Source organism: Dermacentor variabilis, unplaced genomic scaffold (genome assembly GCF_050947875.1).
Source record: "Dermacentor variabilis isolate Ectoservices unplaced genomic scaffold, ASM5094787v1 scaffold_12, whole genome shotgun sequence".
Classification (NCBI taxonomy): Eukaryota; Metazoa; Arthropoda; class Arachnida; order Ixodida; family Ixodidae; genus Dermacentor; species Dermacentor variabilis.
The window spans coordinates 10,143,678-10,157,053 of NW_027460280.1; the positions used below are offsets into that span (position 1 = coordinate 10,143,678).

A 13,376-nucleotide genomic window follows, 5' to 3' on the forward strand; every position below is an offset into this window, starting at 1 on the left:
GCGCACGCGCTCCGCGCGCGGAACCACGCGCAGCGCGGCGTGGTTTCGCGAAAGATGTAAACAAGAGAGGAGGGTGGCACAAAAGGCGGAGCATCGCCATGAGCAACGCCAGCTTCCGGCTTCACTTTTGCTTCACAAAGAGTGACGTCAGGGCCTCTCCTTAGTTTCCTTCCTCCGTGACGGCACGTATTACCACAAAATGGAGAGATGGCGATACTCATCCGATAATGATGATTACAGTTGCCTTTTAGACCGCTTGCTGCTGGTTGGTTACTGGCGCCACTTAGTGGCAACTAAACTGCGGAGAGCTACGATGCATGGAGTCGGGGATCTACGGCTCAATCTCGGAGGCCGTGTGTAACAGCGCCGTTGTTGCACACCGCCTCAGAGATCTTCGCGGTACTCGTGCCAGTTTAGGACGCTGTGTGCAGCAACGGCGCTACTGCACGCGGCCTCCGAGATTGAGCCGTAGATCGTATTCATCGCTTTGTCGATCTCACCGGCCACATTCCCTGATTTGGTCACATTTTTTGTAATTTCCCTGACAATTCCCTGAGTTTTCCAGACATATCAAGAATCCCTGATAATTCCCGGTTTTCCCGGTTTTCCCGGTTATTAGACACCCTGAAAAACTGTAACGCCGTTTTTAGCGCGCACGTTGGGTATTATTTTAAAGCAGTACACTTATCTATGGAGCAAGCAGCACGGAAACGAAACAAGGAATATAGTACTTACACTGCATAGGCGTGAAGTGTTGGCCGGCTGCCACTTGTCCCGTTTCACTTTTACAGTCCACAGGAGCCTTCTTTTCGGATCTCTCGGAAATGAAAACATTCTCCAGCCATTTCGGGAGTGATTTGTGCACGCAGGCACGCAACACCCCGGCATGTCTTCCTCGTCTTGCGGCCAAGAAAAATTGCAACCGACGGGAAACAGGCCGCCGCACGTGCAACTGACGCAGGCGGGACGGGGAGGGGGCACAAATATGGCGCGCGTCCTCGCCGAGGCGGCACTGACCCTTTCAAAGGATGTCCCCACCCTCCACGGAACGGCGGAGGGGGGCGCGCGCATCGAGGCACCCTATCAGCAACGCAACACTCGCGCCATCTCTCGTAATGCGCTGCAACCAGTACGACCGCCTCCGGCACTAAGCTACGCGGAGAAGCCGGATTACAGGAGACACATGACATGCGGGGAAAACAACATTTCAGGGGACGCGTGAGAGTCGCGCATCGCCACAAATTTTATTCATGGAAGCACAAAAGTAACTGAACCACCAATGTATTTCTTCGTAAAGTTGAGGAATTAATATCACAAAACTGGTGTCATCCTGAGAACTTGTTCCAAGTGGATCTGACTTGCGAACTCTGCAGCTACAATTTGTAAATTGCAATATGTGTAATAAGGTAATTATTTAAAAATCGAATTAGTGCATGTTTATCAATTGGTCGATTATGCATTTCAATTTATCGTGCAAGTAATGTCTACCTCTTTGAGTAGACCAGCTGAAGGACTAGATTTGTGCTACCTGCCAACGACAATATTTAAGTATTTTTGAAAGTGTTCGCTGAAACACCCTGTATGCACTGCTCCTTAAAAAACCTCTTTGCCTCTGACATGGGTCACTGCAGATGCGGGACTGGCTATTTACCACTCTTTCCATGAAGCTCATTGACCCTGACTTCGAGCACTGAATATGTGCCATTCACTCTGTGCTGGTCTTCAAGGAACCTTGTGATCAGCACAAACGTACACAATGAACACACAATAAACACAATGTACACATGCAAGAAGACGACAGGACGAGTCTCGAACTAACAACTGAATTCTGATTATGGCAAATAACAAATATGTAACCTCCAGAAGTTCTCCGGCACAGGTTAGGCTAAGGTCTGTGACCGTCGTTTAGAGTGAGCTGAATAAATAAATGTGGGTGTATAAACTACATAGCTCAGTAGATGTGCCGATGAAAATAAAATGAGGCACTATTACCTTTGTACTTCACTTTGGCATTTGATATTTACTTATTTAATGGTACCTTGCAATGCAGATATTGAGCATTCAGTTTTTGTACTCTGTTAACATAATATTTGTTTTGATGATGCCTCAACTACCATGACAGCTAGGACAACCAGCATGCGATGGTGGTTTCTGGCAGTGGTTATGGTGAGATGTGTTGATCCTTGTGATTGCTTGCATTGTCTTTTATCATAGTTGACCACTTAGAGAAACAATGTGCTGAAGTTTTACAGTCTTCATTGAAAGCAGGCCCAAAAATATTGGCACAGTACAAATGATGGAAGCACGGATGACCACTTAAAGCATATTTCTCTTGAGCACGCAAACTCTTCCCGCTGACTCAGCTACACTAAACCCAACATTGTTCTTTCTCTCTTCTTTTTGTTTGCTATACTCTGTGAAAGCAAGGGTTTGATAAACTTGTCTGGTTGGGAATAATCATGGTAAAGAAAAGGGGACACTGAGCACAGAATTAAACCTTTAAAATAAACCAAACGAGACATTTTGGTTCAAGTACGGGAGCCTTGTTCACAATAGTTACAGGTGAAGTTTTTATGCAATACAGTAGCTGACGGATTTTTCTGACTCTGAAAATTTGGACTTGATGGACATTCCGGTCTTCGTAAATGCATCGTCAGGGTTCCCATAGAGCTAATGCATTTTCGGGACCGATTTTTCGGACAAATTTAAGCTCCAAAGTTCGATTTTCCAGACTAAATTTCCCGTTCCGAGCCACGCTAACCGATCTTGCAGACTACCATGTTGTATTTTTTGCTGGCTTGGCTTCCAGTGGCGCGCTCTATAGCCTCCAGCATAGCATGTACCATCCTCGTGTGTCAGAGGCCATGCCCTTTCTTCCTTGGCTGACAAAATGCTCCAAGTGATGGCACTTTTTCTTCTTTCTTCTTTTCAGTCAGCACTATCATCATAATCACTTAATGTGGGATCTGTCTTTTTTTTTTCTTCTAAGTTTTCAATTGCTATTTTGCACATGCATCTGGAGACTACGGTGCATGGTGCCAACGTCCCATTTTTGTGTGTGTTTGTGTGGCTTTGCATTCGTGTTATCGTTGCCACCTCCTGTACTAGATTCATGAGAGCCAAGTGGCGCAAAGAAACGTGGCTTGTTTCTTCTATCTCCATGGTGAACTCCAGTGGCAGAGATCGCCAATGCGATTGACGCTCTTGTCGACTGTATACGGAGATGACGTTACTCTTGAACAAATTCAAGCAGCTGTGATCGCCTACAAGCGTAATATGAGTGTCATGGCCGTCACCCATTTGCCGCCGGTGCAAAGTCATCAACGGGGTATACAAGCCATTTGGTCATACCGTACTCAAGCGAACACAGCGAATGAATCAGAATTGGGAGAAAGAGAAAAAAAAATTGACTGGCAGCGATACACAAATTAAAGGAAACACAAGAACACTAACATGCATGAACTTAATGTAGATCAAGGATGACGACAAAAGAAATACAACGAGCAATCAACAGTGGATATGAAAACTAACATTACACAAGAATACACTTAACAGTTGTCCACTAAACAGAGTTCAAAAGAAAACAAACGATGGCATACACATGGCCGGGTGGCAGCACTAAGTCCATAAGCCATGGAGTGGATGGCAGAGCTTTCCTGAAGAACGCTGGCGAGCCGATCTCGTTGTGGTGGATGCAGTTGCTATGCTGGGTTTCTCAGGAGTCTAGATCTGACGATGTCCCTCGAGCAGGTTGAGCTAACTTGAGGGGAACTACCGTGAGCTTCATTGCAGACGTTGGTTTGTTGTCTCTTACGTCAACTAGCCACTCGGAGTTCAGACGTGGCTAGGCGGCCCAGGCGAGCGATACTGGATGGCACTAGCCCCTCGACACTTCTCAGCAGCTTATAGGTTCAGCTTCTAGACTGCTTACCTCAGTCTAAAACCTGCATGTAAATAACTTCTCCTTTCGCTAGTTCCCTGTGTTAGGGTACGGCAGATATTGGTGACGATCCAATCAAATCAAATTCACCCAATTGCATCCCAGCTCCTGTCGAGTTCTTGGCCGCGCCACTTTTAATTAGGGGCGAGAGTACGGGTGATTCCCCCGTGCTGTTAGAGGTCGCGTACTTGTATTGCACCACACATGCACACCCTGTAGTCCGTGGCAGGCCTCTATTGTCCGTTCATAAACACAGGTTTCTCAACGGCAGCCGGCCATATGACGCCAAACCCTCTGACACACATACACTGTCAACAATTTCTGGACACGGGATTGCACAGAGACACCACATATTTTGGGGTATTGGCACCCCTGCCATCTTAGCTAGCTTCTCAGTGCACGCGTGGGGCAGAGAATACACAGGGGTTTCTACAAAAAGCCATCAGGGCGTAACGGTCGTGAAAAAAAAAAAAAATCTAAACCTGCCTTCAATCTTTTTCGGCCGCTTGCCCGAGCGGCCGTTAATAATCGTCTTGCTAGCCAGTTCCTATTCCTGCGACCTTTTGGCACCCGTTAATTGGTGCTTCGCAGACTGGAATAATGCCGTATCGTGACATTGAGGCAGGGCATTATTAGCGATTGCTTTAAGCCGCTCTAAGCGTAATAAATGGGGGAGGGGGGGGTGCTGAATGTGTTTGTTGGACTGTTTGATATTTCAGACTATTTTTCAGTCACAGCAATTTCCGATAAATCGGTTGGTGACTTATGTATCTAAATAAGGTGTGTAAGCAGATGGGAGTATTCCATCATTGCAATTGAGCATCTGCACAGTCGTTTGAATGCGCTATGATTCTAAATGGAGGTGAGCCATCAAGTTGCCTTCAGTGCTGATGATGCATGTATTATCCCAGTCAATGATATGGCCAAAAATGCCAGCATCCTCAGCAATAGCATTTGCCAAATAATTTCTTCTGCTGACTTCATAGCAATGTTGCTTAAAGAGACACTAAAGGCAAATATTAAGTCAAGCTATAGTGACAGATTAGTGCTCGAGAATCTCCAAGGTGCCAATATTATCGTGAACGGAGCCTTAATAATCGAGAACTTGAGGTAAATGCAGGACATGATTAGAGACTGCCCCGGAAAATTCAAGTACTTGCCCAATGACGAAAGCACTCCTCAGTTAAATTCTGTCACGAGTACTGAACCACTCGTTGCAAAGAACATCCTTGTATTGTATTATAAGATGAAATAAAATGCTACTTGCCTAGTTCTATTTCATTTGTAGAAAAAAGAACTTATTGAAATTATCCTTCACAAAAGGTTTTGTTTTTGCTCGACTCCGCGCCGCCCATGTGTTCGCGTTTCAGTAGTTTTGTTATTCCCTAGTGCTGCGCTGGTTTTGCTGGCTTGCTAAACTCGCACAAACTGTAAATAGTAGAGAATTCAATTTTCATGTGATGTCATGGGATGCCCGAATGATCTACATCACTTGACCAAAAAGCAACTGCAGTAGCGAATCCACCGAAGTCTTGACTCGGTACCGCCGTCTGTCGGGTGCTGTTTTACTCGCTGACGGCAGCAGAGGGTGGTGATGGTGTATGCAACCTCACCACTCCACTGGTTAAAAGTGGTGGGAGATTTGAATTTTGAGAAAGGTATTCGGACCCTTCAGATGTAATTTTCTCGAAAACTAAGTCTTTTCTTGGCACGAAACAAGCATTGTGAGGTTTCTGGAATGGTATTTAAATAGTCCACGTTGACTTACTATTTGCATTTAGTGTCCCTTTAAGGTCTTATCTCAAAGCACACTGTTTATGCCACCTTCTTTAGATATATTAAAGGCAAAGCTCACCAGTGACCATTGTGATCAAGGCTCCTGTATGAGAGCCGAAACGTCTAGTTTGTTTTATTTTAAAGCTTTAATTCCGTGAAAGTGAAATTTAAGCGACATGACTCTCGAAACTGCACATCTTTTTCTTCCTTATAATTAGGAGTAAGCAGCTGAAATCAGAGAGTCCTTACTGCTATTTTTGCGGTATTCGTCTCCAAATTCCATTAAAAAGTGCGGGCACTGAAGCTTTTGACGCACTCCATGGTACTACTGAATTCTTTATAGAAACTTTGAAGTCAGTTTCCTTTGCACGCACTGTTATTAGTCATTCTTATATTGTAGTGAGCTTAAGACATCATAAAAATTTTAATTTACATCGAAATGGTTTTGTTAAAGTAATGTCTCAGAAACGCTTTCAAGTCAACGTATGTTTAATTCCAGACATTCTCAGCACACTTGTTAACGTGAACATGAACACTTTTGTTAATGAACCTGCAAAAGAACATTTTCATGGGCCAATTGGGAACGTGAAAAGCACTAATGTCCATTTACCTAAATGGAAACTTGAGGAGCCAATGGGACACAGCAATTGATTTCGCTAACCCAATTGGACACATTAATTGGTTTCACGTTTCAGTCACTTGATCACTTGACTCCAAATGGATTTCAAATGGTACCATTTGAAAAACCCAGAGGGGTCCAAAGGTTTTTTTACAACGAAGCTGTTAAGAGCTACTTTCTCCATTATCATGTCCGCATGAAGAAGAAAATCCCAAAGATAGCGCAATGCTGGGCCGACCCGCAGTGGAGGTTACGCAGGCGTTAAGCACTCCCCATACATGGGCCGATCCCAAAGATAGTGCAATGCCGCGCCGATCCACAGCGGAGGTGAAGCAGGCATTATGCACTCCCCATGCATGGGCCGATCCCGACGATAATGCAATACCGGGCTGGCCCACAGCGAAGGTGCAGTTCTCCATTAAGGGGCCCACATACACCGCTTTGCCTGTCATCCTTCTTCACAGAGTGGAATAGCACATGAGTTTTATTGACTGGATGTCACCACTCCTCAGATTTGGTTCATTAGCACACTTATAGATACAGTCATCCTAAGCACCCTCCATGGCATTACATACTGTCAGAATGTCAAAAAATCTGGACGGAGGACCAGAGTGCGAGAAACAAAAACTAGCTCTCTATTCAGAGACCACAAGAGCCGATGCGCCAACTTTGTCTTCTTTCAAAGGGAGCGGGGTCGCTGCTCGTGTCTCTCAATTTGTTTTCTTCTGTTCTCTTGCTAGCCTTCAGTCGCGACATTAGCCTCTCTTCCTAGAAAGCATTGGGACGATGCTTTATTGTCACGGCAACAGGATTGGGACACGCTTATGGTGCAGTAGATTCACTTAGACAAATAGGGCTTCATCCGGACCACGTGCACAACCTCCAGTAGATGCCATCGACGCCTTGAGCAATGCAGGCTATCAGGAGCAACCTCATAGTTGACATCAGTGAGCCGCCAAAGAACTTTATACAGCCCGATGTAGCGCCTTAACAGTTTCTTTGAAAGGCCACGACGGCGAATTGGCTTCGAAACCCAAACTCTCTCTTCAGGCTCGTAGGAAACTGGTTGCTGACGAAGATTATAGCGTCTCGAGTCGTAGTCCTGCTGCCTATGAATACATATGCAAGCAAGTTGTTTGGCTTCTTCAGCTCGCTGAGTGAAGTCTTCAGCATCTGTTACGATGCCATCACATTCATGTGGCAGCATCGCATCTAGCATAGTTGTGACTTCACGACCATGTAAGAAATGGAACGGTGTCATTCGTGTTGTCGCTTGATGAGCCGTGTTGTATGCGAAGGTGACGTACGGTAAGATTTCATCCTAATTCTTGTGCTCCACGTCCACGTACATGGAGCGCATATCCGCGATTGTCTTATTCAGGCGTCCTGTCAGTCGGTTCATTTGTGGATGGTATGGCTTTGTTCGCCGGTGAGCTTTTCTACTAAGTCTTAATACTGTGTCCAATAGCTCGGCTGTAAACGCAGTTCCCCTGTCAGTCAATACTACTGCTGGAGCGCCGTGCTTCAATGCAACATTCCCTATAAAATATCGGGCTGCTTCACTTGCCGTGCTCTGCTCCAGAGCCTTGGTTTCGGCGTAGCGAGCGAGGTAGTCTGTGGCTACGATAATCCATCTGTAACCCGAAGCAGAAGTTGGGAATGGGCCTAGAAGATCCATTCCGACTTGAGCAAATGGAGTTTTGAGCATTTCAACAGGATGGAGGAAGCCTGCTGGTTTGACTGCTGGCACTTTTCACCGCTGGCATTCAAGGCATGTCCGGATGTATTGTTGAACAGTTGCTGTGAGTATTGGCCAATAGTATTTTTGCCTCACTTTTCTGTAACAAAAGCTGCAGAAAATACAATCACATTGTGCAAGTATACTAAACACGTTTGCCACTTGAGTCCTGAGAGTACTGTGTTCATTAGCCGCTGAAATGTTGCCGGCATAGAGCACAAGCCAAAAGGAAGTACCTTAACTTCATAGAGGCCGTCAGGTGTCACGAATGCACCTTTTTCTCGGTCCCTCTCATCAACTTCTATTTGCCAACTCCTTAAATACCCACTCCTTAAAGGCCAACTGCAACAAAATAGTCAACTGCGTAAAAAGCACAATTTCAGATAATTTAGACATGCATTAGCCTCTGTGAAAAATGTTATGCTTGAAATACAGGTCAATCCATCACAAAGAGCTTGTAAAATCCGATGTTTTTCATACTGAAACTGAAAAAAATGACACCATTGTCACCTGGCAGAAGTGATGTACAGTGAAGAATGTGGAGAACCAGCACCCGTGCTGTATGCTTTCCTTGCTTGTATTCCATTGCGGTGTATCAGCGAACAGGTCTCGCACATCTGGTAGCCACAGAGTTAGTATACTTTCTTAGCTGCTTCGTGCACTGTGACAATGTTGTTGTGCACCCACAATGTTCTTTTAATGCAAAGTACTCTCCGAGTCCAGCTGGTTTTCTCTCTCTGGTTGTCTACATTCATCAGCAGGGCCTCGATGCGTTCTGTCTCTGCTCGAAGAAGAGCGCATTAGGGTTACGCTACATTGGCAAAAATTGGACGCTCTACAGTCTAGTGTTAGTGTGGCTGGCATGGAATAGAACATGGTGCGGGAATAGAACATCACTCTAGCTTGACTGACCAGCAGCATGCTGTTCGGGTTCACAGAAGCGAGTGTGTTGTGTTTGCGCCTTTGACAAACAAAGAAGCGCTCACTCACCACACTCTTGTCCGCTAGCACTGCGGCAGCAACTGATCGCCCCGCTGCTGCGGGTCACGTTTAAAGTGCAAGGTAAAATTTTAGCGATCTTAGCATCTCCGGCATGACGTATCCGAGTTCACCGGCCACTGCCTGGCACGCTGGAAGCCTGGAAGTGCCTGACTCATCGACTGATCAGACCGATCAGGCAACTACCGCCATCTGTAGTAAAGGATGATAAGTAGCTGAGGCTTGGCACGGCCAAGCTAGAGGGGCTTGGTACTTAGTGTGCATAAATTCATGGCATCACACAGATAAGCCGGACTGCAGCCATGATAAAGTTTCACCCATTTCGATCTGGCGGCATTGCATTCGTGCATGGCTGGTTGCCGGATCTACACCATGGCCACCATGTCATGTTCTCTTTCGTGACAAATGCAGCATGCGGTTTCTGCTAATTTCTGGTGCTGTGTCAGAAAGAACTTCGTTTGTCTACTTGGATCGTCTGATGTAGAGACACACAAAATATCTTGGGGATGATGCACTACCCGAAATCATGGCTCGTGAATATCACCCCAGCTTCGTCAACTGCAGTTTCCATGCTTTATGCGCGCTGGCTGGTCTGTGTCACACTTGCCTACTGCACCGCAGTGCACGCTTTCACTCCGAAAGCTGGGACAGGAAAGATGTGTTCGGCCTTCCTCTACTCTGTGTTGAGTAATGCACAGCCATTGCTCATGCTCGAGTACATATTCAAGCAACCGACAACTACGCAACACATCGGTATTCTTGCAATAGCTCAAATCACAAGTGCACACGGAGAATGCACGCTCAGAGAGGCGCCCGTGAACTCAAAAATGATGAGCAAGCAATGCGCCTGGCTGCCTAGGCATAACATGGCGCAACTGAGAGATCAACAGATGCGTATATGGTTCTTCAATGTTTGCCATATCCGCATCACTACCGCTTTGCTGCCAGGTGCACATGTTGTATGCAGGCGCTATTTAATAGCTGCTAATAACAAAATTATGCAATTACCAGCCCTGCGGCTTTGCCAAGATTACTTTGAGAGCATATATGCTAGGCATTTATTGTTAATTTAGCCCAAGTGAAATTTCATTGCAGTTGGCCTGTAAATCCATCGACGAGAACTAATGTGCATGTCGCAGTCTATCAAGGGAATCGTCTGTACGAGGTAGTGGGTAAACATTTTTCTTGGTGATCTGATTGACCTTGCACTAATCAATGCAGAAATCTAAGCTGCCATCCTTTTCTTTTTTTTTACTAACACCACTGGCAACGCCCAAGGACTCTTCGACAGCTGAATAACGTAGTCTTCAAGCATTCTTTTTACCTGACTTTCTATAGATTCGCGTTCCCGTGGGGCCACCCAATATGGGTTCTGCCATATGGGCCTGGCTGTATCATAGTGATAATCCTATGTTTGCTCAGCGGCATTTGACCAACTCTCGACGTCGATGAGAAACAGTCCTGAAACTGACGTACAAGCTCCAGGAGGCTTTGTTTCTGCAGAGGCAGGTAGCTTGGGCCAACATCGTTGGATAGATCTCGAGGTATGAGAGGCAGGCTGGTGGAACAACCTTGCTCTACAGTGAAGCAGTCTGTGACCCGAGTGCTCTTTGATACACACGACTGTTATACCTTTTGTAAGATGCCAGCGCCCATGGCTAAAGTTTGTTGCAAGAACTTCTGTGTGTCCACAGTTAATGTTGACGATGCCTCTTGCAATGGATATGCCATGGCTGAACAGCAGCACTGAAATTTGTTTGGCAACAGCATCAGAGTTTCTCGGTATGTCGCATGTCATCAACAGAAGGGAGCATGAGCGCGGTGGGATGGCCACGCCATCAGCGACGCGTAAAGGTCTACATCGCTGCTCTGTACAGAGTACAACTGAACCTAGGCCCATGCTGAACGTGACCAACCTGTCCAGAATATTTATAACGGCGCCATGTTCACGCAGTAAATCCATTCCCAAGATCAGCTTGTTGCAGCATTTTGGCAAAATGACGAAAGTAGCAAGAAAGGCCGAGGTACCAAGAATAATTCTAACGGTAACTTTACCTGTAGGCATAATCAAGTAGCCTCCTGCAGTTCTCACGTGGGAACTCGTCCATGAAGTCTTGATCTTCTTAAGGCAAGCGGCAAGTTTTTGGCTTATTGCAGAGAAGTCCGCACTAGTATCTACTAATGCTGTCACTGAATGTCCGTCTATGTAAACAGCGAGGTCGGCGCTAACAATTTCCATTGGAGTCGGCGATGTCATATTGTCCGTTGATGGCATTGGGGGCATTGTAGCATCTCGATGGGCAGGAGCGTTCCCCCCAGAGGTTGCTGCTTTTAGTTTGCCCGACAAGGACTAGGGGACCTGCCCTGGACTGCATCAGCATAACTGCGACGATGCGGTAAAGTGTTCGGTGCAGGTGACGGAGAGCGGGGTCAGTGATATGGTGGAGCAAATGGCTATGCTGTCGTGGATATGCTAGTGTCGCGTCACGAGCGCGTGGGAAGGTGGTTGCAAAGGTCTGGTATCCAAGGTCACGATACGGGCAAGAACTGTAAATATGGTCGACTCCCCCACAATGGAAGCAAAGTGGACGTCGGTCGACGGAGCACAACAAGTCTGTCTTGCGAACAAGTGGTTGACTGATGGGCGGCCTTTGCGACCAATTTGGAGTAGTCAGCACAGGGTAGCAGAATGGTATTTCCACTGGCACATTAAGCTGCGGGGCTGGCGACAGCGGCGTGTGGTACAGAGGTGTTAACGACTTGTTGCAAGAAGGAGGCAGGGATAATGAGCTGTGCAGCACTGGAGTTAGCTGACAGATGGCCGCCGCGTACTTTGTAGACCACTGGTCTGGTAGTGATTCGGGCAAAGGAAACTCTTGCCTGATTTCCTGCCCTAACAACCTTTGCGACAGAAACCACCACAGGTTCTTGTGGAGTCGCCACAAGGTTGCGAAGCTCCTCTTGAATGACCTCGCAGATGAGTTCACACAGGGAACACTCACTGCCGCAGTCAGTGCAGAGGCACTGATCGAGGCGTTGCTCGGTCGATCGTACTAGTGGCACCATTGTTGAAGTGCTCGCTCGATCGTAGTAGCCTCATTATGAACTCCACAACAGTTGTTGGCGGGTTGCAAAGAAGACCGGTGAACAGTTCCTCCTTGACGCCTCGCATCAAATGTCGCATTTTCTTTGTTTCAGGCATTACGGGGTCAGCTTGGCAAAAGAGGCTTTGAAACTCCCTCAAGGTGCAGAGAGTTGGCGCCATGGCTCATCAGATCAGAAGCAACAAGAAGTTTTCCTCTCCGTTCATTTCTAGATGTCCTCCGCAAACATGGCATCGCTTTCGTTCGGTTTTTGCATACGCGATTTGATGAGTTGTTGAGCCAATTTACGATGATCATTGTTAACGAAGGTATCCAAAAGCTGCTGCCGAAATTCATCCCAGGAAGACAGTGCCTTCCCTGTTCCTGTACCATGTACGAGCACTGTCCACCAGGGCAAAGTACACATGCGAGAGTTTCCGTTCTGAGGTCCAATGGTTCGCCTTGGCGACTCTCTCATATTGTTCGAGCCACTCCTCGACATCCTCAAAAACATCACTGTGGAAGATCTTGGGAATCCGAGGGTGCTCAACAGTCACCTGTGAAGCGCCTGCCGTTGCCATTTCTTCAGACAGAGGACTCCTTGGCTTGGGGAGTTACCCAAGGGAATTAACCCCAAGGGAATTACCTCGGGGCTAAGACCTCGATGTCGGCAACTGTAGCAGTGGACAGGAGTATCCACAGCCAGAACTGGTTGTGGGTTTGGACTGGAAGTGCCATTCCGCAGAGGAGGTCTGAGCATCAGGTGTTGAAGTCCAGCACCTCCATCAGTGTCATGCCGTCACAAAAACGGGATGCAGGACCAGAATGCGAGAAAGAAAAACGAGCTCTGTGTTCAAAGATTACAAGAGCCGACGCACCAACTTTGTCTTCTTTCAAAGGGAGCATGGTCGCTGCTCGTGTCCCTCAATTCGTTTTCTTCTGTTCTCTTGCTAGCCTTTAGTCATGACAATATGACAGAGGCATTAAAGCTTCTTGCAACTATGTCCGAAGACCGCATGCACCAGGCGCTCAGAATCCAAGAACATGCACACAAGCTGCGACATTCTCTTCAGTCCTCAAAAAACTTTTTAAGTGAAGATTTCAAGATTGCTTTTTAATTTGGGCAGCCAAGTTGCGATTGTTGCCCTTACATGAGTGTGGCCATCGCTCGTGTACCTACGGTAATTAGTACTCTGCTTACTTATGTTTTCAGTGTGTACT

At 46.7% G+C, this 13,376-nt stretch overlaps 1 protein-coding gene across 11 annotated transcripts in view; it reads left to right on the top strand.

Annotated features, from left to right (window-relative positions):
- The window catches only part of Vps8 (vacuolar protein sorting 8), a 947,651-nt gene that overhangs the window by 641,217 nt on the left and 293,058 nt on the right, over window positions 1-13,376 (top strand). The gene's annotated exons all lie outside the window — the stretch shown is intronic.